The sequence below is a fragment of the Pungitius pungitius genome, chromosome 4 (genome assembly GCF_949316345.1).
Source record: "Pungitius pungitius chromosome 4, fPunPun2.1, whole genome shotgun sequence".
Lineage (NCBI taxonomy): Eukaryota > Metazoa > Chordata > Actinopteri > Perciformes > Gasterosteidae > Pungitius > Pungitius pungitius.
Window position 1 is genome coordinate 10,845,383 of NC_084903.1, and position 27,223 is coordinate 10,872,605.

At 43.8% G+C, this 27,223-nt stretch overlaps 1 protein-coding gene across 2 annotated transcripts in view; it reads left to right on the plus strand.

The window, feature by feature from the left end:
* The window catches only part of ankrd11 (ankyrin repeat domain 11), an 85,928-nt gene that overhangs the window by 14,203 nt on the left and 44,502 nt on the right, over positions 1-27,223 (plus strand). For both annotated transcript variants that reach the window (XM_037486901.2, XM_037486908.2), the window contains exon 2: positions 5,526-5,603. The gene's annotated coding sequence lies outside the window, so the exon portion shown is untranslated. The remainder of the gene's footprint in view (positions 1-5,525; positions 5,604-27,223) is intronic.

Genomic DNA, 27,223 nt, shown 5'->3' on the forward strand with positions numbered 1-27,223 from the left:
CTGAACTATAAATTTGCTGCAGGATAATGTTGAATGTCTGGCCTCAGCTCCAGATAGGGGCACTCTTTTGACTCTGCTTGGTTAATCGAAGTCTTCACTAGTCCTGAGCACATACGTATACGTCATTGTAAGTATAAGTGCATGCGTTCTGTTTGTATTTTTTAGTGACTTGGTTGGATTCAGGATGAGAGCTAATTGGTGTTTTTTTTTTTTTTTTTTTACTTCCTGATTTTATGCCACAGTATTTAGGGGGGGGGGTTGTGGTGGTATTCATTCGCAGTGTTACTCAATCAAAAGATCAACTCAGAATGAGTAAAATATTAGAGTTGCATGTGGCTCCAAATAAGAAATATAGCTATGTAATTTTTGGAAGTTGTAGCCAGCCCCAAAATGTAATTGCTTTGCTATTTTCCTTTTTTGTCAGTGGCCTATTTAAAGCCATGCTGTGGCTGTGCTGAGCTGGGAGTGAACTGTATTGCAGAGAAACAAAAATCGCAGCAATATAATATTTTCTGTTTTAATAATAATTCCTTTTACCATAGCCGAAATGTGAATCGTATCACACTTAAAATAACTTGCGCACAAGAGGCAGTCGTCCATCGCCACTGCTGGTTTCAATTTCTAAAATGACCAGCAAAAAGAAAGCAAACGGTTCCATGACAAAATTGAGTAACGTAATTCCTCAGCTATCTACCTGGTCCAAACCAGAACAGCGTGTGTGTGTTTATCCTGGTGAGGTGCGGATCGCAGGACCCATGTTGTGGCAGATGTGACACCGGTGATGGAGCTGAAACATGATGCTGCCCAACTCTACTCAACACTGCTTGTATGCTACAAACATGTGACTCCTTCCCATTCTCTTCTGGTGTAGCTCAGTCAACTACAATATGCTAGGAAGCAATTTAGCATATGGCTAATACCCTTTTTTCATAGCGAGATTGTAGGACAGGGTTTAAGGGACAGCTTTGAGCCAACCGGTTGTATTCACCGCTTGTTGTTGACATGCTCTACGGACCATTGGTATCTAGATTTGGGGTTAGACAATAGTGGAATTCCTTCCGTTTCTGCTGAATTGTAATCACTGTAGTTCCTGGTGGATTTTTCTAATAAATTATAATATACACTCACCGGCCACTTTATTAGGTACCCCATGCTAGTAACGGGTTGGACCCCCTTTTGCCTTCAGAACTGCCTCAATTCTTCGTGGCATAGATTCAACAAGGTGCTGGAAGCATTCCTCAGGGAGTTTGGTCCATATTGACATGATGGCATCACACAGTTGCCGCAGATTTGTCGGCTGCACATCCATGATGCGAATCTCCCGTTCCACCACATCCCAAAGATGCTCTATTGGATTGAGATCTGGTGATTGTGGAGGCCATTTGAGTACAGCGAACTCATTGTCATGTTCAAGAAACCAGTCTGAGATGATTCCAGCTTTATGACATGGCGCTTTATCCTGCTGAAAGTAGCCATCAGAAGTTGGGTACATTGTGGTCATAAAGGGATGGACATGGTCAGCAACAATACTCAGGTAGGCTGTGGCGTTGCAACGATGCTCAATTGGTACCAAAGAGTGCCAAGAAAATATTCCCCACACCATGACACCACCACCACCAGCCTGAACCGTTGATACAAGGCAGGATGGATCCATGCTTTCATGTTGTAGACGCCAAATTCTGACCCTACCATCCGAATGTCGCAGCACAAATCGAGACTCATCAGACCAGGCAACGTTTTTCCAATCTTCTATTGTCCAATTTCGATGAGCTTGTGCAAATTGTAGCCTCAGTTTCCTGTTCTTAGCTGAAAGGAGTGGCACCCGGTGTGGTCTTCTGCTGCTGTAGCCCATCTGCCTCAAAGTTTGACGTACTGTGCGTTCAGAGATGCTCTTATGCCCACCTTGGTTGTAACGGGTGGTTATTTGAGTCACTGTTGCCATTCTATCAGCTCGAACCAGTCTGGCCATTCTCCTCTGACCTCTGGCATCAACAAGGCATTTCCGCCCACAGAACTGCCGCTCACTGGATGTTTTTTCTTTTTCGGACCATTCTCTGTAAACTCTAGAGATGGTTGTGCGTGAAAATCCCAGTAGATTAGCAGTTTCTGAAATACTCAGACCAGCCCTTCTGGCACCAACAATCATGCCACGTTCAAAGTCACTCAAATCACCTTTCTTCCCCATACTGATGCTCGGTTTGAACTGCAGGAGATTGTCTTGACAATGTCTACATGCCTGAATGCACTGAGTTGCCGCCATGTGATTGGCTGCTTAGAAATTAAGTGTTAACGAGCAGTTGGACAGGTGTACCTAATAAAGTGGCCGGTGAGTGTACATAATATATATAAGTTCTTTACAGTGCACCATGCCGGACAGTCACGGTGGGTTAGATGTTGTTGTCTGATTCACATGGTTGCAGGAATGGTCAGGCACAGACATGTCAGCGCTTTGCCCAGTTAAAGATGCCTGTAAGTTTGTTGAGTGGAAAAAAGCAAGACATCAAGTGAAGTTAACTATTGAAAGCTTGTTAAAGCTTTAGAATTATGACTGAAATTAACAACAGAACAAGAACAACAGCTAGTTTTATTCCACTCCCAGACATTTGTTGTCAATGCTAAAGTTTCCATTCTATTGCTCTACGGACGCTCTACGTTATTTTTCTTCCTTCAACTCCTGTGGTTTGCTTGCCAACTAGTGTGCGTGTCTGTGTGTGCGTGTTTAGAGACTAACCTCGGTTGAACTTTCTGGATGTGCTTTAAGTTTAGTGTGTGTCTGTGTGGACACGCTTTCTGTAGTTAGTGGTTGTTTAAAAGTGTATTACTCTGCAGGTGGGAGGTGATCATCGAGGGTGATTGTATGTATTCTGTATCCACAACTCTACTGGGAGGTTAATGTTCTACTTCCTGTCTGGATTATTACAATCCGTCAATCCTGTGCTTCCCGCTGGGAAAGCCCCAAAGGTTCCACTCCAGTGCAAAGACAAATACACATCTAACATGCCATCCTCCTTACCACTTAGGCCATCCCATTGAGTGCTGGCCTTAATCCTCTCAATGCCCACCTGCCACCCTGTCTGTGCTCTCCGACGTCCTTCTTTATCCTGTAAAACCCTCCATTGACGTCCTATTTGACATTATCCTGTAGCAGAGCTATTAATGAACATTAGCAAATAATAAACAAGCACGTTTTCTGGGGTAAAATGCATATCCCAGGCACTTTACTAAAGTACTGTCTTTTTAAATGACTCTTGCCAGCCTTTAAAAGGTAGAACCTGATCCCTCCTTGTTGTTGATATCCCCTGATGTTCTGCCTGCTAAACTCTTATCCTCACATCATAGTTGGGAGGCAACTTGGTGAAACTATGGACAAGAGTGGCTAAAAGTTACATTAACAAGTAATGAATCTGCTAAACGGTTAAGTCCCCCCCACCACCCCCCCGTGTGTGTTTTTTTTTTTCTTCTGCTTTCTTGTTGAAGTGTATCTCACTGGTGTGTCTGACTTTGAGTAGCTGGGACTTTGGTGTGGGACTCAACTTTGTACGGTGTATTGCTCAAGTTCTTTGTACGTTCTGCAGCAAGACCTCTGGACGAGCATGTTTGAAAGGAGCACAATCAGCCCTCTTAATCCACTGGACACACTAGATGCGCAGACGATTGCCAACAACCGACAGGGTTGACGCTTGTGTGGAAGTACTTGTCCCATAAATTGGGTTTTACAAATGAATCGGCACCTTTCAAAATATTCTCATTGGCTCAACTGGGCTCAGGTGGCGGCCGTCAAGCTGGAAGATATATCCCCGTTTTACAGAGAGACACTCTACTCCTTTGGTGAAAAAATATGTGCGTGTACGTGATTAATTCCAGATAATACTCAAAGCAACTGTTAAATACCCCACGACAATACATCTTTCAAATTTGACCTATTCACCAACTTGACGTTCTCTCTTCAAATTAACCCAGCCACATTTTATTGCAGTCTTTATATATATCAGGGAGAGGCCCAGACATGGATTCTTTGTTTGGGCGTAGGGAGGGACGGAGGCGGAGAGACCAAACCAGTTACAAACCTCTTTGTCTCTGCGTCCATACACACGGATTACCTGTAAGATTACCTTTCAGTCAAATGGTGTCTGACTATTGTAATATGGTGGACATGTCAGAGTGTAGCTGTATCCAAGTCTGATTTTCACTGTGTCAGTCAAAGCCCAAAGTTCAGGCTTTATTTGCATTGAGGACGGACTGATTGGGTCATCCCTACATTTAAACAATTATTCAGTAGCAAACCGTTACTTGCATCAAAGCTGTGGGAAACTCAATCGTAGGAAGTTCTTGCTTGTTGCCATCATGGCCATGCAGCGACATCTCAAATATTTCTTTATGGTTTTTGTTTCTATGATCTTGTGACATGACAGGATGGTGAATTGGTGACGATGTTGTATTTGGTGGTTGTCTTCAGTTTTTCTTGGGGGTGAATTGTTGGGGACGTGCGATCTCTGTCCGCTTCTGACAAACCGAATATAATGGTGGGGGAAACACTGATGTCCATGCTTTGGGTTTTTCATCCATCATAATCTTATTAGAGCTCAGGAGCCGAGTTATGTCTAGGGTCGAAACGTTAATGAATGCATCGATGCAGTGACAACATTTTACTGGAGTTTGATTAATTTCAGTTCTGTGTAAGTCTCAATTGCATTTTTCTGTCCTTGACACTCTCTCACCCTTGTTCCGGTTTCCTTTCTCTCTGTCTGATCTGTTTCACCGAGGGCAGAGCGTCTCTGCTAGCTTGCTGTTCACACTGTCGATATTTGCTGTGCTGTTGTCAACAATGTTGCATCTTGGCTGGATTTCTACCATGGTGTTGTTGGGACTACAACAAAGTCTGTAATAAAAAAGGAAATGTAGCTAACTACCTAAACTCTGCTAGCTTCTAGGCTATTTATGCCTTAGAGCTGCTATGTGAAACTCATATTTGTCTACTTTGCATACTTGGATTATAGAAGGACTTTATATTTATGTATTGACGTGGGTCACACAAGAATTGTAATGTAAATGTACTGTTTTTTTACATTGACTAATCCGATTTTTGTAAAGCACTTTTTTAGATAAAAAGGCAGTGGCGATTTTTCTGACTGCTTGTATTACTCTTTGAATAAGTGTATAGTAAAGAAAATTGTTCATGCGCACATCGAGAGGCATCGACAATTGGCAGGTGAATGGTAATGGAATCCTCAGGCCACTGGAGATTCACTGCTCTACTTATTTTGGATAAAGACCAGGGTCGGTGTGTTCCATGTTGGGTCAACGAAAAACAAAAAGGACCAAGTTCATGTCAATGTCCCTGGATTTGGTTTGTCCTGAGGCCTTCCTCTGCTTGCCAGGAAGCATCCATGAAGCGATCCTTGGTGGAGAAACATGACCCCTAGCATCCACTCGGATACCCGGCCATCGTACGGAATGTGTAACTGTTTTGTTCTCTTCTAGTAATTCATTCTTTAATGCAAGTTTGTTTTCATCTTGTTTTTCAGGATTGTGTGGACTCGGACGACAGGTGTTTTTCTCGTTGGATTTTAGCCCACTGACATTCTTCCACAGCCATGGAATCGGTATGTTAAAAAACGCTATATTTTTTAAATGATAAACTCAAATGACTATTAAATAGCACTTGTTTCTTGAAAGGTAGCTCTGGGCTTTACAGTTTGTGCTGGCGCACATGTACTTCTATGCTCAACAGTACATTTTGGTGTTTGTTTGTCTGTGGATATTGTTTTAAACAAAGCAACTGGAGAACTTGAATCTTTTTATTCTCCTTCAATTCTTTACATTTTTATTCATATATGATTTTACTTGATTTTATATATTGGTGGCTTTAAGTCCTTTTGTGGAAAAGTTAGTTTTTTACAATACATATTTCGTGTTGGATAATGGTTATGCTTAGACGGTCTGCTTTTAAGTGTACATTTGTGTACTTTTTTACATATTATACGCAGCCAGTCATGCAGGAGGTTGTGTTTGCTGGAGATGCTTGTACCAACAGGCAGGGAGAAAGCACTGCAGCAATGAACTCTATGCACTGGAATGCACGTATTAAGAATGGGTCTTAGTGCATGCCTAACCTCTGCTTTCCCGTGTGTGTGTGTGTGTGTGTGTGTGTCAGAGACAGTAAAAAGTAGGTCACCGCTTCTGTAGTGCAGGATTTAATCCCAGGAATAAATATGTAAATCATTTCCTGTTTCCTTGGCCAAGTATTTAGTCATGTTCTAAACATGAATCTAAAAAAGGTGATGTTTAAAAAAAAAAAAAGAAAAGGAATCCCTTCAGAAATGCATGAATAGCTTTTGCCTGTACAGCCTGTGGATACTTTTAATGGACATCTTAATGTCAAAAAAATGTTTACACACAAGAAGAAATGTACAGCAATCACACTCCTGCCATTGTACACAAAGCACACCTTGATGAAGGACATGGTTGTTCCGATTTCTGTCGACACGCTGCCTAACTTTTACTAGCAGGGTGTAATCATGCATTCCATTGGTGCCACTGCAAAGTCCTACGAGTTTAGGCATCATTTCGGAACATTAAGTGGAGCATATTTTGATACACAAAAGAAAAGATCAGTGTCTGGACTGCCTCTACACCAGACAGGATATGTGGCTATCCTAATGTGGGGATACAGCTTTAATGTCTTCCACCTTCAACGATTTAGTACGACTGTTGTTTCCTTCAGTGTGACATTGTGTAATACATGCATAAAATGACAACTTGTAAAACCATTTCACAGTTATAAAATTGAGGCCATGGATTATAATTTTTTTTAAGGACTAAAACACACCACGTCTGTATTTCTGTTGCCCAAAGTCTGCACTAGGTGTGAGGGCGTCATTATGCACGTATATGGGCATGTTGCGTCTCGATATAAACCGACCGAGATGGTAAATCTTAACGTTGCAGAGCATGAGGACTATCGTGATTCTAATTGGCTGATGTGGCCAGCTATCATCTGAATAACACAAACCGGGAAAGAGTTCTTTATAAATCAAGATGCGTTTATATATCATGTAGCCCTAACTCAACCACTTACACTATTGCCAACACATGAATCTCAGATGAATCTAATGCTGTAGTAAGAATAAAATTCACAAATTACGCAGTGGTGGCACTGGCTCCTCTCTCCCTCTGTCTCTCTCACCTCCTCCCACCTACCTAGTCTGTGTGCCTGTGGCTGTGCACCAGAAAGAGCCGCTACTGTTTACCTCTCCGAGCTGCCTATATCTGCTTACTGTCAGTGGAAACCAAGGAAACCGATCACCAGGCTTATTATGGTGCCAGGAGTGGAGAACATGTTGTGTGTGCGTGTTCCTATGGGGGCTTTGTACACACACACACACACACTACCGCTCCCCCCCTCCCTCACCTCATGTGATGCCAGTCACATGGTTTCTAGGCAAGCAGCTAAGTAAATCAGAATCAAGCTTTTATTTTCAACCCCTTTAAATCCCCCACCTGGCCACCGCGGTTGGTAATCACTCTACCTTTTTTTTCGCGTTTGTCTTAAGGGGATGAGAATAGTCTTTTGGTGACTTCCTCTTGGCGTCATTAAGCCTGTGCCTCGTAGCGGTCGACCTGCTCCCTATCTGGGGGTCATATGGGTTCGACAATGCCCTGCTCTGGGGTGAGTGCAGAGCTTCTACAACGTGCTGATGTTGAACACATACGCAATTGGTGATTAGAGGCCCTTTTGACTCATACAATGTCTGATATGTTTGTACACGATTGTATAGCAGTTACTTGATGCTTTATGACTTAATATAGAAGCAAGAGCGTGCACTCGAATGTGCCGACCATATATAAATAAATTATTGTAAAGAGTTTTAAAAGATAGTTTAATATATATCTCGTTGAGGGACGGGGTCGTCTGTGTCTTCAATTTGGTGAGGATGAAAGGCGGAAATTCTTGTAATCACACCCTCTCTCTGCTGGTTCCCCTCACAGCTCCCCTTGTATCTCCTCCTCATCCTCCAAAGCGGGGCTTGTTCCTCAGTGGGGATTAGTGTGTGCAGCGGCTCTGAAGAGGGAAGTGGGCCCTGCCAGTTACGTTACATAACTCGCCCCCGCTAGTGCGGCTCGGCTCGGCCTGGCCCGGCTGGAGAGACGACTATAGAGGCTTTGTTTTCCCGGCCTTCCCTTCTTCCTCCCCTCTGATGCTCCTCCTCCTCCCCCTCAGGCTAGCTTCACACTGATGCCGTATAGAAGGAGTCTGTTTGCGGGGAACAGGCGAGGCACTGTGGCCCGGAGTGCAGGGAGCGACGCTGAATGGTCGGAGGCTCACATCTCCGGCACAGGAATGTGAGGTCTGCCACAGGTCGTGCGCTCTCAGGGAGACGGGAAGCACAACGGCGAATTCCTGCCGGCCCAGGGGCTCCACATGGCCATGTCCAGAGGTGACACAGAGGGCTGGCATTTGGCCGTTTGAGCACCAACATTGCGGAGTGCGAATGGACTATAACACGACATGCAGATAAACAGAACGTTGCAGCTCATTCGAAAAGACAACGGTCACGGCTCTGATTCTCTGACTAATCCAGTGTTTCCCATCAATGACCTGCAGTGTAGGTGGACTTGCCACAATTACTACTGAACCATGTGTATTCTTGGACGCAACAAGGGATCAGCCCCAGGTTCTGCACAAGCCAAAGGACAAAATCGTCAATACTCACAAACGTCTCCCAAAGAGTTAACTTTGGGAGAAATATGACTCATACCTTTTTACTCCTTAAGTTCTCCTTAAATAAACTCTAACTGAGGCTGGACAACATTGGAAAACAGTGCTACCACATCAATTGCATCAAAACAAGAATAGCACCTAAATCCATTATTTATCCTGTATTCAGGAGATTTATAATCTTAAATACTACTTTTGAAGGAGAAATGATATATGAATCGGGGCCCTCGTTTGCTGGCTGGTAAGGGGCCCGGGGCTCCGGCTGTGAGCGTCACCGGGTCCCCTGGCAGAGACCTCGCCGCTTCCCGGTCTGTGCACTCGATGCCCTCTGGCTAAGAGGAGGAGCGGGGCTCTGAGCGCTACTTGTTGGACCCTTCCGAGACCATCTCTGAGGTTCTTTTGACAGTGTTTCAACTTCAATTATTGAGTTTAAATTGCGTACTGGACCACAACATTGTTTATATAGCCTATTATGGCGAGACTGAGGCTAAGCGGGAGTGTGGGTCATCCTTCAATCGCTAGATTGGCTTTTTGATCCCGTTCTTGGCACCTTGCATGATGTCTGTGTATGAGTGAATGACTAGTGCTTAAAGTAAAGTACTTAAATGCTCAAATCCATTTTTACCATTATTGTCATTCAATTTGTTCTAGAATTTGCGATGATTATTCTTGGATTTTTCTTTATTTTGCCATGTATATTACGAGTCTGTTTTTTCCAATGTTGTTTGAGTTCATGTGGGAAGTATTGGAGGTCTGTGTCACATTTCCTTTGAGAGGGTTTGTGAGTATTACCTAGTTTGGTGTTTTGGGGCCATCGTCCAGTGCAGAGCGACCACACACACACACACGCACACACACACACACACACTTCCCACCCTAGTAGCATGCCACTGTTAGTGGGGTTGGAGTGGGAGGCCAGTGTGCTCCCTGTAATGGAGGTTGAGACCAGTTAGCACTCTTCAGTGAGTAGAAGTAATTTGTGAGAGGGGAAAAAGCTAAATGGCAGCTTTATGTACGACATATTGCAGCATTGAGTCCATGGTTTGCTCTTTTATTCTGCATTTTCCCTGTGAGCAACTATGCACAGTAGCAGCATTTAAGCAATATAAATGTTTCCATTTTTTAGAATGTGAGAGTGAATGGTTGTTTGTCTCTGTCAGCCCTGCAATTGACTGGCTTCTAGTCCAGGGTAGGGACGGGTATCGTTGTTTTTTTTTCCGAAACCGGGGCCTGAACCGATACTAAATAATACTACGAAATATTCACTGTTTAAAGTATACTGTAAATATAAATATCTTGTTTATGGTATTTGTTATTTATGGCATGGAACTTTTCTATGTATATGGGTCATAAAAGCTGCTATCTGAATATAAATGCAGCAATGGCCACGCCGTTGCACCCCATGTCATGTCTTGGGTGCCAGCAGGACACAGTTAGCGGGGTGTCCAGTGCAATGATTCATCCCTTAAAAGTCAGCTGCAAACATGTGTTTTGAAAGGGGGCGTGGCTATATCTCTACAGAACTAGTGTCTGCGGAATACTGAACAAATATTGATGAATAATGTAATATCTCTGCACAGCCAGGAGCACAGAATTTGTATTTGTCTCCCTGCTCTTCTTGGGAGGTCATGGTTGCTTCCAAGGCCCCATGATCCTCAAGTTTAAGTACACGTTGGTACACGCACGTTCCAACTGGATCTGCACCTGATGGTTACTCATTTAGACTGGCTGGCGCTTTGTGATGTTGGTGGTCTATGGATTGCTATGTATTCTACTTACTCAGTCATCTGTAACCCTGTATTATTAAATTTGCTTGCAGTTGGGTCAGATGTGAAATCATTTGAACTCATCTGAAACATCTCTATACATGTACAGAAGCTCAACTTTGCTTTGGCTCACTTATGGTTGCTCTATCTCAACAGTACTGTTGTTTTCAGATTTTTTTTCAGATACAGTAACTTAAAATAGCATGCAAATCACTCAGTAAAGTGTGTGGATTGTATTCATAGACATGAATTGTAATAATAGATCACTGTCAGGTTAGTGGTGGGAGGCCTATACTAGATAATCCTATGTGCCTCATCTAGTTACTTTTACTACATTTATTTGTAACCATTCACATCCTATTGATTTGAAGAAAATTGCTTTCAGTGCATTTGCGTGAGCCAAGTTCCAATCAAAGAGGAGCTGCTACACCAAAGATTGTTTTAAATGTGACTGCTAATTTTAGAGCTGCTAGGCCCTTGTCCGTGGTGGGGGGAGGATAAGATAACATTGAAGAAGCAACTCCCTCCTTTACTCAGTTTTGTGTTTTGTGTGTTCGCTCAGTAACCCTTACCCACCTCTTTTGGGATGCATTGCATTGGGCTCATTCCAATGTTGGCTGTTTTTGGTGCGGTGTGCAAACACAAATCCCGCGACCTCTCAGTCTGTGAGAGTGACCCAAGCAAGTAAGGACACGTGCTTACAGATCTGAGAACATCGTTTACCAGAATAGACGTTGGTTTTTGGTATATAATGCATAGAATAGAATCCAATGTAGAAGTCTTTGTCCTGCTAATGCCCCTATCCACCCATTATCAAAACAAAAGTGGGAAAATACACACACTGCCCTATATCGTCTTATGTCTTATGTGTAAGAGTTAGAGAGCCTGGATTAGCAGGACTAGTCTGAATTGCTAAACCAAACCATATGTTTGCCCATGTCGATCTTTCTACAGGAAACTCTGCTCTAAGCATAAGCTGCAAGAAACTTGAATACAACTCAACAGGCCTCCTTTTTTCTTTTTTTTTCCCCCTTTTTTTTGTAGCAAGGCAGTTGGCACCATGAAACGCGCTATTAAAGACCCAATGACGTGGGAGGCCATTGCTGCACTACGGTTTCTAGCCCGACCAGCAACAATAATGGACTGATTTGTTCCTGTCAGAAAGTTATCTGGTTTCAGAAAATTCCTGAATGGGCATGGATGTGTCATTCATTCATTGTTTGTTTATTTTCTGCTGGTGATCTGAATCGCATCTATTTGTAGGCACGCACCACCAGTTATGCACCCTTCAGCTTGCACAGCACGTCGAACTTCTACGTAGGCCATGTGGCGTCCCTCTCATGTTCTCATGGCCACGGAGCAATGACCTTGGTTTCAAGTAGCTGTACTCTGTTAGAAAGCCAACACCTCTCCTGGGATCGGCTGACCTTGTCTGACAAACTGTAAATCGGTAGAACCCTTTCTGTACCTCTCTTTCACTCACACACACTTCGAAATCAGCAGACAAAACAAATCCCTCTGTGTTGGCTTCACCACTGTAAACCCAGTATAGTATTTTGTTTTGTTAAGTACAAAAGGCAGAATAACCTTGAGGATTTGGCAGGTTTGGGCTTCTCCCTTCCCCAGGTGTTCTTTCATCAGACAACCTCATCACTCAGGGACAGCATGCTCTTTTAATAGGGGTGTGTGTGCAGCAGGACACACAGTTGTCCCCTTGCTTTTTATTCTGTGGCGTCTGATTCTCTGCAGCTGTCCAGTTAAGCACAGCGCATGGATCTGTCAAGGCACGTCTTATCTATTTCATTGACAGCGCTACTAAGCTTGTATCTCATATTGTATCCTCCTTTTTTTGTACTTTTTTGGTTTGTTCTGGTATCACACGTGCTACAATAAGGCAGTAGATGGGTTTTGACTTCTAGCTTTCACTGGGAAAAGCTGTGTTGACATCCAACCTCGTTGTGATTATAATAGGAGACAATTTAACAATTTTTCCCACAGTGATTTCAAATTTTTTGTAACCCTAACAGATAACTTAATTGTGATATTCTTATCCTTTATCAGTGAAAAACAAAACGTCAGACATACAAGGAATTTGACTTTGCGATTGGTGCATGACAGCAGATAGTTTGACAATGGACAACAAGACAACATAAATGTCTTTCCATTGAGCGTTACTCTAAGTTTAGGTTGCTGCAAAGGTAATATATTAAGTCTACTTCTTTTTGCCATCCTTTCTGTTCGATATTATGGGCCCTGTATACAAATTGCGTAGTTCTTTTGGTTATCCTAGTGCAATACACGCTGGATTTAGCATTTTGACACAGTCGGCAATGGATGCTGATGTCGGCTCTTCTTTTTCTAATTTGCGCCATACTGCTGGTTCAGCCAGTTTGCATAAAATATTGAAAAAATAATTCTTGTTGTGATTCCCTCCCTCTTGAAATACTAGCACAATTGGGGCTTTATGTTCATAGTTTCTTTTAGTATCGTTGCAGTGAAATACTAATGATCACATTGGTGTTTGAAGCCAGGTCTTTGGCCCCACCGCATGAGCATCTCGCCATCTGGGAATCCTTTCCCTCTTTTATACGTGGAGAAAAATAAGGACCGCAAAAAAACACTGCGAGCTGTTAGCATTGTTTTTCTATTTTCATATGCATGTGCAGTCCAGTTGTGTGTATGTTGCTGCAGGCTGAGTAAAATCTGGCCCGGGGCCAGCAGCCAGCCAGGAGGACAGACGAGGAAGCAGATGGATCTGTTTGGACTTAACCCTTCCCACGCCATTTCATCCTGCTGGCCCTCCTTCTCCAACCTGCACTTCTCTCTGCAGCGTCCCAGGAAGGGAGCCGAGTGTGTGTTTTGGACGGGATGGGTGGTAAATGGAACGCTACCTGTACCAAGCAGGGAGCGTGAGAGAGGCTTTCGTTGAAGGCTCATCGTGCATGTAGCCGTGCTCACATATGGTTCCCTTCAGCCCAGTTCCTCTGCCGTTTCTGCTCAGTCTTTCGCCCTCTGTCTGCTCTCTCACTCCAACCAGCCCTTTGCTTGTTGGTCCCGGGAATGTCTTGCCTGCTTTGACATTATTAGGATGTTGAGCTCCACTGGCTGTGTGCCGACTGCTGGAGCCACTTATCCTCCTACTTTCTCACTTTGGCTGTCTTTCAGTGGAAGAGATATTACCTGCTGACACGTGATCGCTGTTGGTTCCGTTGTGAATCAGTTTAGCCACAGCCAGAATCCCATCAATATAGAGAGTGCATTTAAAAAAAACAACCACATTAGTATCTGGGGGGTGTTGTGAGTGTGAACATGTTGCTTAGCCAATTGCATGACCTGGTCAATTTTGTCTAAACGTATAGGCTCAATATTTGATTTGCAAGTGGTGTTATCATACGCAGAATTGGCCACAGTAGCATTTAAGTCCTGCTTTTAAACAAAAAACGACAGCACACAAACTGGTCTAATTGTAAAAAGTATTTTCCATGAACCACCACAGTAAAGCTTTCTAAGAGCTGTTAAGTGATGACTAAACAAGCATTTTTAAGACCAGACACATATTTGGTTAGTTCAGTGTTCATAAATGTCTCTACATGTCAATCGGTAGTTTGTGGAACCTAAATGTTGCCAGATCTTGTGTGGACAGGTTGTACTGAGGCATTCAACTAGCTACAAGGAAAACCAAATGTCTTCATGAGGCGTTTTAGTGTCGTAGCTCTCCCTAACAATGGCCGCCCCATTTGGTTTGGCTCCCTGTCTCAGTGCTTTTTAGGGCAAAATTTAATGTGTATGCACATTCTGTTTTGCAGTACTTGCAAGTCAGGGTCAGTGGGGGACGGCAGGGTCTTGGTTTTAATTTAAAATCAATGGCTGCTGAGTAAAGTTTCTGGAAGACAACCTCTGTGCTAACCAGCAGACTGAAAAGAAATTCCTGTGGATGACAAGGGAAGCACACTGTGAATAAATGTAGTAGCAATGATCAACTTGCTTCCTAGTTTAGAGTTCCTCACGTGGCACCCAAAAACCTCCTCTGTGTTCTGCTTTTGTATTTTTGGTCTTCTGTGTTATCCCTCTAGGCTTGGAGAAGAATATACTGACTCTGCATAACATACTAGCTGCTCTCCTCCTCTCCACTTTGGGGGAAAAAAGAGCAGCTGGGGGTCAGTAACATGATGTCATCTATTTCTTCATGGTAACAATGGGTTTAGTTCCCGTTCCTACCACTCTACCCATGACCACCACCACCCCAGGGAGGCTGTCTCCCAACCAAAATGAGAGCCGAGTTTGGTGGTGGGTGGGGCTGACAGAGACTGACATCTGTGGCCCTCTCTGGGCTCTGCTGCCTCGGCCTTATTGTTCCCACAGATGTGGATAACCATAACAGAAGGAAGGCAGGAGAGCCACAGTCAAGTAAAGAAAGGCCCAGAGGGGAGGAGCCTCGAGGGCAGCCTTTGTTCGAAGAAAAAAAAGTGTCAGGTCTTTAGTGCGTGTGTTTTATGAGAGTAGTTTGTGGGGGGATGTGAAGAAAAGGTTTTTGTGGTGCTGACTTGAGATCTGAGAGACATATTCAAGATTTTTCATCATCTAGCTTGGTTTACCGTCCTCTAGTTTGGCTTTGGATCGTGTTGTTGAACAACAGCATCTGTTACATTACATTACATTACATGTCATTTAGCTGACGCTTTTATCCAAAGCGACTTACAATAAGTGCATTTCCACATAGAGATACAAAGTCAGAAGAACAAGTAACAAGAAAGTACAATTTTCATCAAATAAGCAGTTTCAAAACATGTTATAGGAAAGTGCCATCATAAGTACAAGTGCTACGATTTGTTAGTGCTACGGTTTGCTAGTGTTTTAGTCAAGGTAGAGTCTGAAGAGGTGTGCCTTTAGTTTTCGGCGGAAGGTGTAGAGGCTCTCTGCAGTCCTGATGTCATCAGAGAGCTCATTCCACCATCTGGGAGTCAGGACAGCAAAGAGTTGTGATCTCGCCGAGTGCTTTTCTCTCAGTGAGGGAGGAACAAGCCGATTGGCAGATGCAGAGCGGAGTGTGCGGGTTGGGATGTAGGGTTTCACCATGTCCTGGATGTAGACTGGACCTGATCCATTCACAGCATGGTACGTGAGAACCAATGTTTTGAACTGGATGCGGGCAGCCACTGGTAACCAGTGAAGAGAACGGAGAAGTGGTGTGGTGTGGGAGTATTTCGGAAGGTTGAAGACCAGTGGAGCTGCTGCATTCTGGATAAGCTGCAGTGGTCGTATGGCGGTAGCAGGGAGACCTGCCAGGAGAGAGTTACAATAGTCAAGGCGGGAGATGACAAGAGCCTGAATCAGTACCTGCGCCGCCTTCTGAGTGAGAGGGGTCGTATTCTCCTGATGTTGTAGAGCGTGTATCTACAGGATCGTGTTGTGCTGTGATGCTGGCAGTCAGGGAGAGTTGGGAGTCAGCGTAATTGTAATGTAGATACAGAATTATCATCAGAAGGGTGTCCTGCTCACACTTCATGTGCTGTAATCTTTGCTGTCGGGACAGAGTTCGCCTATTATGTAATCATTGGGCAGAACTTAATGGCACTGCATAAACAGCCTCACATTCTTTGAATTATCTTGGTTTGGAAAAGAAGAACCAGTCCCATTGAAGTACTGACCGAATTGTCTTGTTTCCCGACTATAGGAAGCTAGTGTTTTAAATAGAAATCATGCCAATATTCAACTGTGATTTACTGACAATATTTGGGTTAAGACAGTTCCTTAGTCAGATAATTAAGAATTTTTGGTTTAACCCGTTTCCAAATTCAGCATTGTATAATATCAAAAAAGGTCGTTAAGCTGTAACTAACATTTGCATTGGTATCAAAAGGTTCCATTCCATAACCCAGCTCTCTTTGAGAGGACAAACAAATCACTAGCTGATAATGAACCTCTGGGTTTGTGGGCAAAATGGCGGCGGGGATAATAAAGCCAATGCAAGCTTGGTCAGATTGAATATATATAACAAATTTGGATCCAAGGTTTACTGGAGAAAATGTGACTCATTTTTAAAATGTGTTGGCTAAATTTTCATCTAAATGCCTTCCTTCTCTTGAACCTCCCACACTTCATTATTCAACATTTGCTCCAGTTGTGGAGGGTTATATTTAGAAGTGTTGTTGGGGAAACCATCACGCAATGTATGCTGGAGACTTTCAGCGGGTTATTCCCCTGCTTTTATTATTGCAGTTCAAAAGTTATCGTCCATAAATCTCAGTCGTTCGCGTCACTTCCTCCATCTCATCCAGCATCTATTTTTTTCCCTCTCTTTGCCACATCTACCTACATGTCCATTAAAACGACCAATTTATAATCCACTCCCTTGAAATGTCATCTACGGTGTTTGAAATGTCACATGTTTCCCTTATTGCCGTCTTGGTATAGTACCACTGTGATTGCTTAAATCCGGTGTATTATCATTGTTCCTTCCTATCTCTGCTTCTGTTAAGGTGCACTTGGGTGGCTTCAGGCAGAGGCCTCGTTAGGCCGAGTTAGACCACACTTGGTCACAGTGGTATATCATTCTTCCTGTTGGTTTTTCACTTATCTTTTAAAAAATGCACCCTGCGCTTCCAGTATGGATGGAATCACAATATTTCATTTTCCCAAAAACTTAAATGTAGATTAAGAATATGGGTTATTTGATTGGCTTTTTCAGAGTGCAAAGGGGGAGATTGTGGAGTTTCTTCATATTATTGATACAGAGCGACCCGTCGAGTGTATGATCGTATTTGTCCACTGGAAAGTGTTGTTGAAAAGCCTTCCGATAGGTGTGAAAGCTTTAGGCAGGTTGAAGACCAGGTACAATATTTTAAATTGAGCAAGCTTGGCTTTGAAATGGCCTCAAATGGCAGTCATAGGCCTCATCATGCCGACATCGTTTTTTTGTTTGTTTTTTTACGTCCCTGTGGCCATAGTTGGTGGTTTCCGGTCTACTCTGATTTGTGAGCATTGGCTGTTATTAATAGCAGTTCCCACCTACTCGCTACTATTGAACTACTTCAAATGGGTAACCAGACAAATATTTATATTAATACATTACAAACAGTCCTCATCAACCAATGGGTGCACAATTATTTGATAACATTCAAGTTTTTTTTAATCAAAATGGTCAAGGCCCAGTCTCTCTGCCAGAGATTGCAGGGTTTTTTTTTTTCCTGGCCAGAAGGCTGAGTGACTCACTCTCATCCGCCTTCACATTCAGAGTGCTCGTGTGTGCCCGTGTAAGTGAGAGAAGCGAGCGGCTTGTTTGTGTGACCGCTATGTGTTCAGAGAAGACGTCCAAGGTGTGGCGACTGTCTATTTTCTGTCCTGCATCTTTACTGGCTGCTTCTCCCAGACACACCGCATAGCGTCCAGCTCACCGACTGGATACATTAGGTGGGGTTGCTTCTTTTCCTCCCTCGGTCAGCAATAAACTCAATGTACACTGTTAGAGAAGAGCAACGTCATTCAAGTCAAGTGCACAGGCTGAGCGAGTGTCCAATCTGCGCCCAGCAGTGAGGAGGGGGAGCGGGGTAGTATTACTTTTCGTCAGAATACATGTAAAACTGGCGGACTTTAGGCATTGGTCACCACCCCTCCTATAGGACCCCCCCTCCCCTGATTCCTTATGTTTTTTTTTCTCTTTATTTATTGCATTTTGACCAATATATAATTAGGGCCTGAGCCGACTGCAAGTCGGGCGAAAGCCCTATTGAAATTGCAAGAATTTTTCTTTTTCTTTTTCTTATTATTTCGCCACTTCGAACGCACTTTTGGGGACTTCATCATGTTCAAAAACTCTTGAATTTTTGCACGCGCATCAGAAGTGCGCAAAATTGACGTATGATTCGGGTCCCGCAATTAGAGGAGAGAAAAAAGAACTCTCTAGCGCCCCCCAAAGTGGCCGCAATGTTAATTTTTTTTTTTACTTTTACCGATCGACTTGGAACCTTTTCACACAGGTTCTCTTGGATGTGCTGTACACAAAAAAAATTATGGTATGCAAATGCGCCTACCGTTTTATGGCCGCCATTTTGAATTTTGTGAAAAACACGTTTTTGCGAACTCCTCCCAGACGCTTGGTCCGATTCTTACGAAATCTTCGGCAAAATGATCGTTGGCTCGATGCGATCAAAAGTTATTGAAAGAATGTTGATATCTCATTTTTCAATAAAGTTATGGACCAATGAAGTTTGTAGGTTTGTGTCCTGAAAGTTCAAAGGCCTATAACTTTTTTTTTTCCAACCCCCATTTTCACCAAATTTTGAGGACATGTTCACATTGAGTCCTAGAACATCCCCAAATTTTCCCAGAATATTTGAACATTAGGGGGCGCTGTGGTGATTCTGTGTATTTTTGGCAATTTCCTTCAATTTTTGCATTTACAAACGAACGAACTCCTCCGAGAGTTTAAATCCGATCCATTTCAAAATTTGGCAACTGGTTCCTGACACCCTTGGGGTCAAAAGTTATTAAAATCAAGAGTTTTCATAAAACTACCTGGGCGTGAGCGTGCGTGCAGTTTGGACAATTTTGGACGATTTTTTTCCAGAACGGAAAATGGTATAACTCCAAGGAACATTGATATTTCTGGCTATAAATGTATATTCATGATGCTTGTGTAGGCCTTTAAGTAATGCCATGCAGTGATTTTCGAAAAAGTATAGCGCCACCTATTGGCTTAGGTCAATGCAAAGTTTCTACATTTACATGTCCATTTCCTAGCCCTTTAATCTGATCAACTTCAAATCTGGGAATATAAGACGTTAGACTGTGACGATGGCTCACAGTGAGAATTGGGAGTTTTGGACCAACTTTGTTGCTGTGGCGACGACATATTCGCATGAAAGTTCAAGCACATCTTCTGAGCCTCGGCAGACTCCAAAACTCTTGAAAACCTCTGTGAGTATCCTACGTGATGACCTTTACAGACCTGATGTGCAGTTTTGGATCAAAAGTGAAAAATTGCCTCCATTGCGCCCCCTGGAAGATTTTGACGAAGCCCCGCCCGCACCCTGTTTGACCGACAAGTCCGCTGATTTTTTACCAAATGTATCAAAGGGAGACTTAAAAAAGTCTCTGAGGAATTTTCTCTAAAACAAACAGGAAGGCAGTTATAATTTTTTTAGTGTGAATATTACCTGTATTTTTGGCGGAGAGTGACCAATCCTATTTCATTGAGTTTTCGAATTCTCAAATCCATCTGAAAGAATAGCTCAGTGAGTAAGGTGTTGGCCCCCCGATGCCATGGTCGTGGGATCGACTCCCGACGAAATCATTTTATTTTCCTCCTCTTTTTAAACGCGTGTCGTCTGATCTAACGAACAAAATGATTCAGTTTACGCTCCTTGCTGATGTGTTTGACTTAAATAACTACACTTAAGAGCAGGTTTGTGAAAATCGTTTCAGTTTAAGGACAGAAGCTGCTCCGTGGCACATGAACAGAATGAAACAGCAGACTGAGGCACTCAGCTGGCGGACCGGGCAGCTGGTTGCGAGTAACGACACATCTAACCTGGACAAATAACACGGACAGTTCAATATATTTACATCTGGATTTAAATAGACGTATTCTGCAACATACGTCATGGTGATGTTACTAGAGAAAATGGTGCGGCCCCTTTAAGAGCTACACGCACGGGCTACGGAGAGGGAGAGCGCATGAGGAAGTTGTGTTGTTGTTGTGATGACGGAGTGGATGTAGCGGCCGGAGAATTGTCTGTACTGTAATTGTGTTACTCAGTGTTAGATTAATAAATCCTCAAAGAAAGTAAAGCGGACTTTTATTCACCAACCCCGGGACGAAGGGAATTAACCCCAAAGTTTACTTAGCCGACAGTACTTTGGCCCTGGAGCAGACAGCAACGCCTCCCCCTGCAAACTCCGACTACGGTCAGAGACGGACCGGCAGGAAAGGTGAACACAAGGCTAACGAGGTTAATTGTCAACATTAATGTGCCTGTCATGGTATGAGGCCAGACGTGAGTTGTGTTCTACATTCAAGAGGGTTTTTATTTAGCACTGAACAATAACAACCAGCATACGTCTTTTAGCTAAGCTAACTACGGTAGCTTCACGGGGATAAAAGAACTCCATCACCCAGCGTCCCCTAGTCTGTGTTGAAGGACATGCGCAGAGCAGCGCGCGGCAGACCCCGGGGGTAGCATTACAGCGGACTGTGCTAGTTTAGCAAAGTATAGCTCGTGGAGTGCTAGGCGGGGTCTCCTCGCTAGCTAGTGAAGTGTTTAGCTAACTTTAGAAACGTTATTAGCTCGTCACCAACGCCGAAGGCTTCACCGCGAACGCAAACGGCAGCCAGCCGCCTTGCCTCTACAGCCAGTGATGTGCCCGGAGCTCAACGGCTTTCTCCCCCCTCTCTCTCCCACGCCACTAACAGACGTTTGTGAGTATTGGCCACAAGTGCCACAAGTGACGCCACCTTGTCCACCCACAGCAACGGGGCCAGCAAGTGTGACTCCTTTTTTTTTTAACAGAACGGGCAGAACCGTGAGCTGCGAGTGGACATAATACTGAGGACGCAGTGTGAACAACATTGGACATTATTGTATACAAGGATCTCTTCGTTATGGGTAGTCTTGAATGATGTTAGTTCATGTTTTCCTGCATTCAGTTAAGAGCAACAGTGTTAAGCTTGGCCTGTCGTTTGCCGCATCCATGGCTCTATGTTGCTAATGACTGTCACACACATTGGAATGCATGGATGTTGTTACGGGGGATTTATCTGTTGTGTTCTGGTTAATGAGTTAGAATAACTCTCAATTGAGCAGGACCGGTGTGCCCCTGTTAAAGCTTTAACTTAATGTATTTCTGTTCAAAGTAAGCTCTATTCAGGTTATGGACTTTAATAACACTCCTCATGTAACTTTACATGTCTTTAATGAATACAGGATGTAATATTTGTTCAGTATGCAGGGGCAGTATCTTTCATTAGTCATGTTGTACATATTTTGTTTTTTTACATGAGAATATGCTTCGGTACATGCTGAGTTAATGAATATACATTCTAAAGTGCAATGTTCATATGTGAATAAGAGTTGTATACGTTTTATGATAGTCAATATGGTGTGGAAATGTTTCATGTAGTTGGTCAATTGGAACTATATTAGGCAGTAATAACAGCTATGGTTTTTATCTTAAAACAAAAAAGGATAACTCTGTTGGACAACTACTCAATTGTCTTGACGACATATAGGCCTGGATGGCTTGGAACTTTTTTAATTTTAATGACTTGGGTCAATGCAAAGTTTCTACATGGCTTAACTGATTCAAACTGAACTTACCAATATATTAAGCCCTGGAGGAAGAGCGTATCTTAGTCAATGTATTATTAATTATTTCATTCAGCAAAGCTCTCTTCAGGAAGACAGCCACTTCGTCATCCAGCGGGTTTGGTTAAAAAGTTAACATATCTTGATGGAGCAAAAGAGGTGGGGTTAGCTGTCGTCCTTGTACCTCGACTAAACCAAGGTGTGAATTAACCTTGATTGAGACTGCGTCTATAAGATTTACAGGACAAGAAAAATGCACTGGATGTAAACTGTACGTGTGTTGAATCAATTATACGGACGCAAACTGGAGAACGAGACGAGCGTTTGCTGTGATTCTTGCGCTTCAGACTCTACCTTTATTTTACAGGAATGCATCTTTTTGTTATCGTGGTCATCGTGCCCGAGACCCGTAACGATTACTCTGCAGGTCTTTTGCAGCGGGGCAACAGCCCGGCGTCGGTGGATTCCGTTCGCGAGGCCGCAGATTCAGGTTTGAATGGCAGCCCCGAGAATGATTTGTTTAGTCTCTTTAGTCTTTTTTGACCCGCGCGCCCGGCCGACCGCCGCCCCACCCCGACGTGCAAGGGGGCGAAGGCCCGTTCATCGCTGCTTGCAGCTTTAATTCTATGCTGTTTTTCTTTGATGTGGAGATTTCATTTTGAAGTATAAATTGCATGACATTCGCTGCTATTCCGTGCTTTAGATGCTGCAGAAAGTGTCACTGTGTTGCAGTTGAAAGACCGGTAAATAATCCTGCTTATGCCTGCCTCAGGGGAAGGAATTTTTGCTCTCGAATTTAAAAAAGCAGTAACAAACATGAAAATAGATGGATCTAAGCTCCATCCAAGACTCAATGAAGGCAGAATTTATTTTTTAAAAGCATAAAATTTGCACCATGTTCTTGTAAATGAAAATACTGTCTTACATTGGCTCGTACGGACTTGTGGCCTTCTTCCCCCTGATGTTTTGCTGCTGCGTCGCTCATGAGCTTGTTCTCGGCTGTCCCTCTAGTATCGGTGTGATGTCGCTCACCGGACCCGGGATAAGAGGATGCAAACAATAAGAAGCCATAATTGCTCCCCTGAGTTACACAGTCCCGGTTTTGGCCCAGTGCAGACAGAAATGCTACAATCTGGCATCCACAAATGGTTGCCGCCCCATGAGGAATTAGAAGGCCAAAGCCGCGAGTCAGTTTCTTAAAATCCCGTTTGTGTGCCTCCTCCCACGCCGACGGGTTATTGAGTTCAGCTATAGTGTAGGTATCCAATGTTTACACCAGCTCACTGTTTAAATCTTTCGAGCACTTTTTTTTTTCTTTCCTTGGAGAAATGTTGACGGTGACCTCGTGCTCACTTCACCTGTGCCCCAGTTGGCATTGTATTCTACAACTTCCCAGCATTGTGCCTCACGTAGCCAACTGCAGAGAGCTGAGGCCCTGCATGGCGGTGGAAAGGGGCCCAGCACCTGTCACAGAGGCCTTATGTCCTTGCACACAGGACAGAGCTATATCAGCAATGCTCTATTCTTGTTTATAAATACCCTCTTCACACAAAGACTGCACTATGTGGGAGGTTTCTGGTTATGAAATTCTGTAATCCACATTTATAATCCAATCCAGACAGGTGGCATTTCTGAAGCCAGAAGCTTGCCGAGCTTTTAGCACCTCTTACTGAGCCGACACCAGAGAAACAAGCAAGAGAAAATAAATACTTCAGGTTGACTCCTGGTTGAAGTAATAAGTAAATTCATGTCTGATGGTTCTGTTGCTGCTTTCATATTATCAAACTGAAGTAAACGCTAATACGAACTGGCTACAGCTTATAGCAACATTTGCTTTTACAGGCATTAGTACCAGAATTTATAGCTCCTTTTTATTGTGCTTCTCTGACAGGCAAAGTGATCTTGAATGCTCCTCTTAAATGTTTTCAGTGGGAAGTTTAAAGAATGACGGTGTGGTTTTGTAATTGAATCCAGGCACAGAGATGTAGTTGTTCAATGACGTAACACCTCCAATTTAAGGGAGGATGTGAAACTTGGAAGGTGGGAGTTGATACAAGAAGACGAGGATAACATTTATATACCAATGGCAGTGTTAATCTCCCTGGAGCTTTTCATCTGGTACTTTCTAATCAATAGCCGCTAGCAATTTAAGAACAGCAACCCAGCTTTACTGTCATAACTTCTTGTGCTGTCACACGGCTCCTTCTATAATAATGGTGCATTGTTTTATCTGTAACAATACTTTTACTCTTATTAAATGATTGGGTGCGTAATGCATTCTGTCTTTTGATACTTTGTTACTAACCATATTAACAACTTTTTAAAACACAGGACTTAAAAAAATAAAATTAAAAAAAAAGACAAAACATTGCACTTGAGCGCTTTTGTTGTTGCATCATGTGGATAGCAACTGCCTTGTGCCCAGCCCACTTTCATAGATGTGTGTGGGGGGGTTGCTAAGCTATGGGGGGCATGTCCTAATGGAGCTGGTTCTGTACGTGATCAGGAATGCGATGAGGCAGATCTGCTCCTCACCTGTCCCGTAGAGAGGGGTACACACACAGAATGTATCATAGCTAGCCTGCCCTAAGTGCTGGTGGGATAATCGGATGAATCTCTCTAGCAGCATGTGTGCCCACCTGTTAGTACGGCCCCTAGTTCCCACTTTAATCACCAGCATTACTGAGGGGGCTAATAGTGTGTAAGTGTTGCACTAGGAATGTAAAGCCAGTTGACTGTTGAGGGTGTCGCGTGTGTATATAGGGGAACAGTGTACAGTGTGTGCATTGCTGATTACACCTCATGGATTTTGTTATTTGAGTGTAAAGTAAATTTTAAAGTTAAACGCAATAGATTTTCTTCATTTGGTATCAAATTTAATAGTCTAGATCCAGATTAGTGGTATGTTCCTGTTAAACTTTGTGTGTTCAAAAGTATTTTGTACTATGCTGAAATCAATCATTTGATCATAAACATATTTGTGGCATGAATATGAATGGTGGCTACATGGCAAAAAAAAGTAGGCTAAATGGACTGTGTTTTAAGGCTGGTCTGGTGGGGGGCCTGGACCGCCCCAAACTCTCACTAAGAACACTATGCCAAGTTAGCGGTAGCGGCGGGCAAAGGGAGCGCAGTCACGTCATGCCACGCTAACGGATCCTGGTGAAACCGCAAGACTTTCCGAGGCCAATTGGAGTCGGTCGCTGTGTGCACTGATGTGAAGGAGCAGCACTGAGAAGGGGTCAGTGAGAATATTCACAATCCAAATAGAAACTTTGGCATGTCAAAATAATTCCTTTTGGAAGGGCAGCTACCAGCTTAATACGAGAGCCGCCGATCACTCCATGCAGGTCTTATCCTTGGTGGCGTGGTTGTAAAATCCAGCAGCTGAGTTGTATAAATTAATCATCATGGTAGTCGGCAAGGATGGCCGACAGCTGTTGAGTGTAGAACATGGTTGCTGACCAGCTGCTATCTCTCTGTGTTTTCTGTTCAGGACGCCTCGTATCTGCCTGGACCACTGGTCACAAAGCGTCTCTTATTATAACCTACTGTGACTGGAAGTTGTTTTTGCACAAAGCTCACCCACACCGAAACTATACACGTCAACTTGCTGTTCTAAATCAGTGCCGTCTGTGTTGCATGGGAGCGGTATTGCGAAACGCAATCAGCGATTGGCTAACGCCAGCTCTCATGGCTCAGCAACTAGTGAGATCCGGTGCACTGGGTTGATGGCGACCCCGCTGACTCGTCTCCCGTTCATTCTCTTTCACTCGTGCGATAAACCCTGCGATAAACCCTCTTTCTTTGCGTCCCACTGTATCGGTTTACGGCCTCCAGAGTGGGCAGTGACGTGGATTTAAAAAGAAACACATTAGGAAGAACCATTTTTAAGAAGCACAGGCAACGGGTGGTGAAACTATAGCAGCAAATGAAAGGAAGCGCTGCATGTCCTGTTCCTTTCTGTGTGGCTGCTCAAGCAGTTTGCCGGGTGTCTCTAGGCAGAAGTAACCGGCACACACTCTTTGGTCTCCGGCACTTCCCCTCCATCGCTCGGTGGCTTTCGCGCTCTGCAGAAACGTGAGCCTGAATAAATTGTCACACGCTCACAGATTATCTTCCCAGGATGTTATTTTGTGCAGTGAGGATGTTTGAAATGCCAGTCACAGACGCCATGCACCCCTCCCCACCCTTTTCACACACACACACACACACACACACACGCACACACACGCGTCTTTTATAATGCACCGCTGAATAGCAATGGGAGAGTGCAGTGTACTATTGCACAGCTTTCTGGGGCTAGTTTCTTTTTTCCTTTTTGTGTTCTGAGCACGATAGCCCACATTGTGACGATGTGGCGTAACGAGGCAACACGCGAGCCCCTTTTACAGGAAGACTATATGGAGGGGCTGATTTACAGCACCGCTATTCACACAGGCCTGCTCATTCCTTTGAACCCTCTCCTCCGCCTTCCTCAATGAGCATCTTCCTCTTTATCTCCTCTTGGTCCCTTTCAAGTACAGTCTCTGTAGCTATGTCCCTTTCCCCTCTTTCCCCTTTCTTTTTTTACAAAGCATCCAACCTCCCCAGCCACCTGGGAGAGATGAACCATCGAAGGGAGAGGGGTGAAGGGGGGTTGTGCTCGGTCGAGGCATTGACAGAGTAGTGAAACCCAGCAGGGGTGTGAGCAGCTAAATATAGAGCGCCTCTTTGGAGCGGTGATGATGTCACAGGCCGCAGACGAGAGGCAAACCATAGAAAAAGAAAAACTGCATGGCTCAGTGGCCACTTTTGCAGATCAATAGTTGGTGGCAGCACAGCCCTCTCGGTTTCACATATATCCGTACTCAAAAAAGCTTTAGCTATCACTGAAACAATGTGGAAGTCTGCCTTTCGACTAGATATGCCAGATGCTGATAGCGGATAGCCAAACAGCGACAGTAGGCTGATTGAGTTGCTGATAACATTATTTGAATTAATATCAATTCAGTAATTCTCATATCTACGTAATTCAGTTAAGAAAGCAAGCCGGATTTTGTTTTTCACGTAAACTAATCGCAATCAACACTGTAGCACTGTAGCACTCTAGCACTGTAGCAAAGGAGACTACAGATGTTGACTGCTCCAGTGAAGTGCATGATGCTGTAACAGTCATTCACTTTTAAGGCGTGGGTTCCAGTGGAAGTAGCAACGGGCAGGGTTTGCTGGGTAATCCAACATATTTTTCCCCCTCTCAGTGTTATCTTTTGCCAGGTCCGGCCCAGCAAAACTTTTATTGCACTGCGGCAGCTGCAGCACAAAGCCAGGGCCTATTCTCATTGATCGCTAAGCCTGATGGATTCTTAAGTACATAGGGATGGCCAGTCTGGTTGGAGCTGTCTTACATCATCTGCATCGACTCAACCTGCTTACACTGATAAGCTGACGGCCTT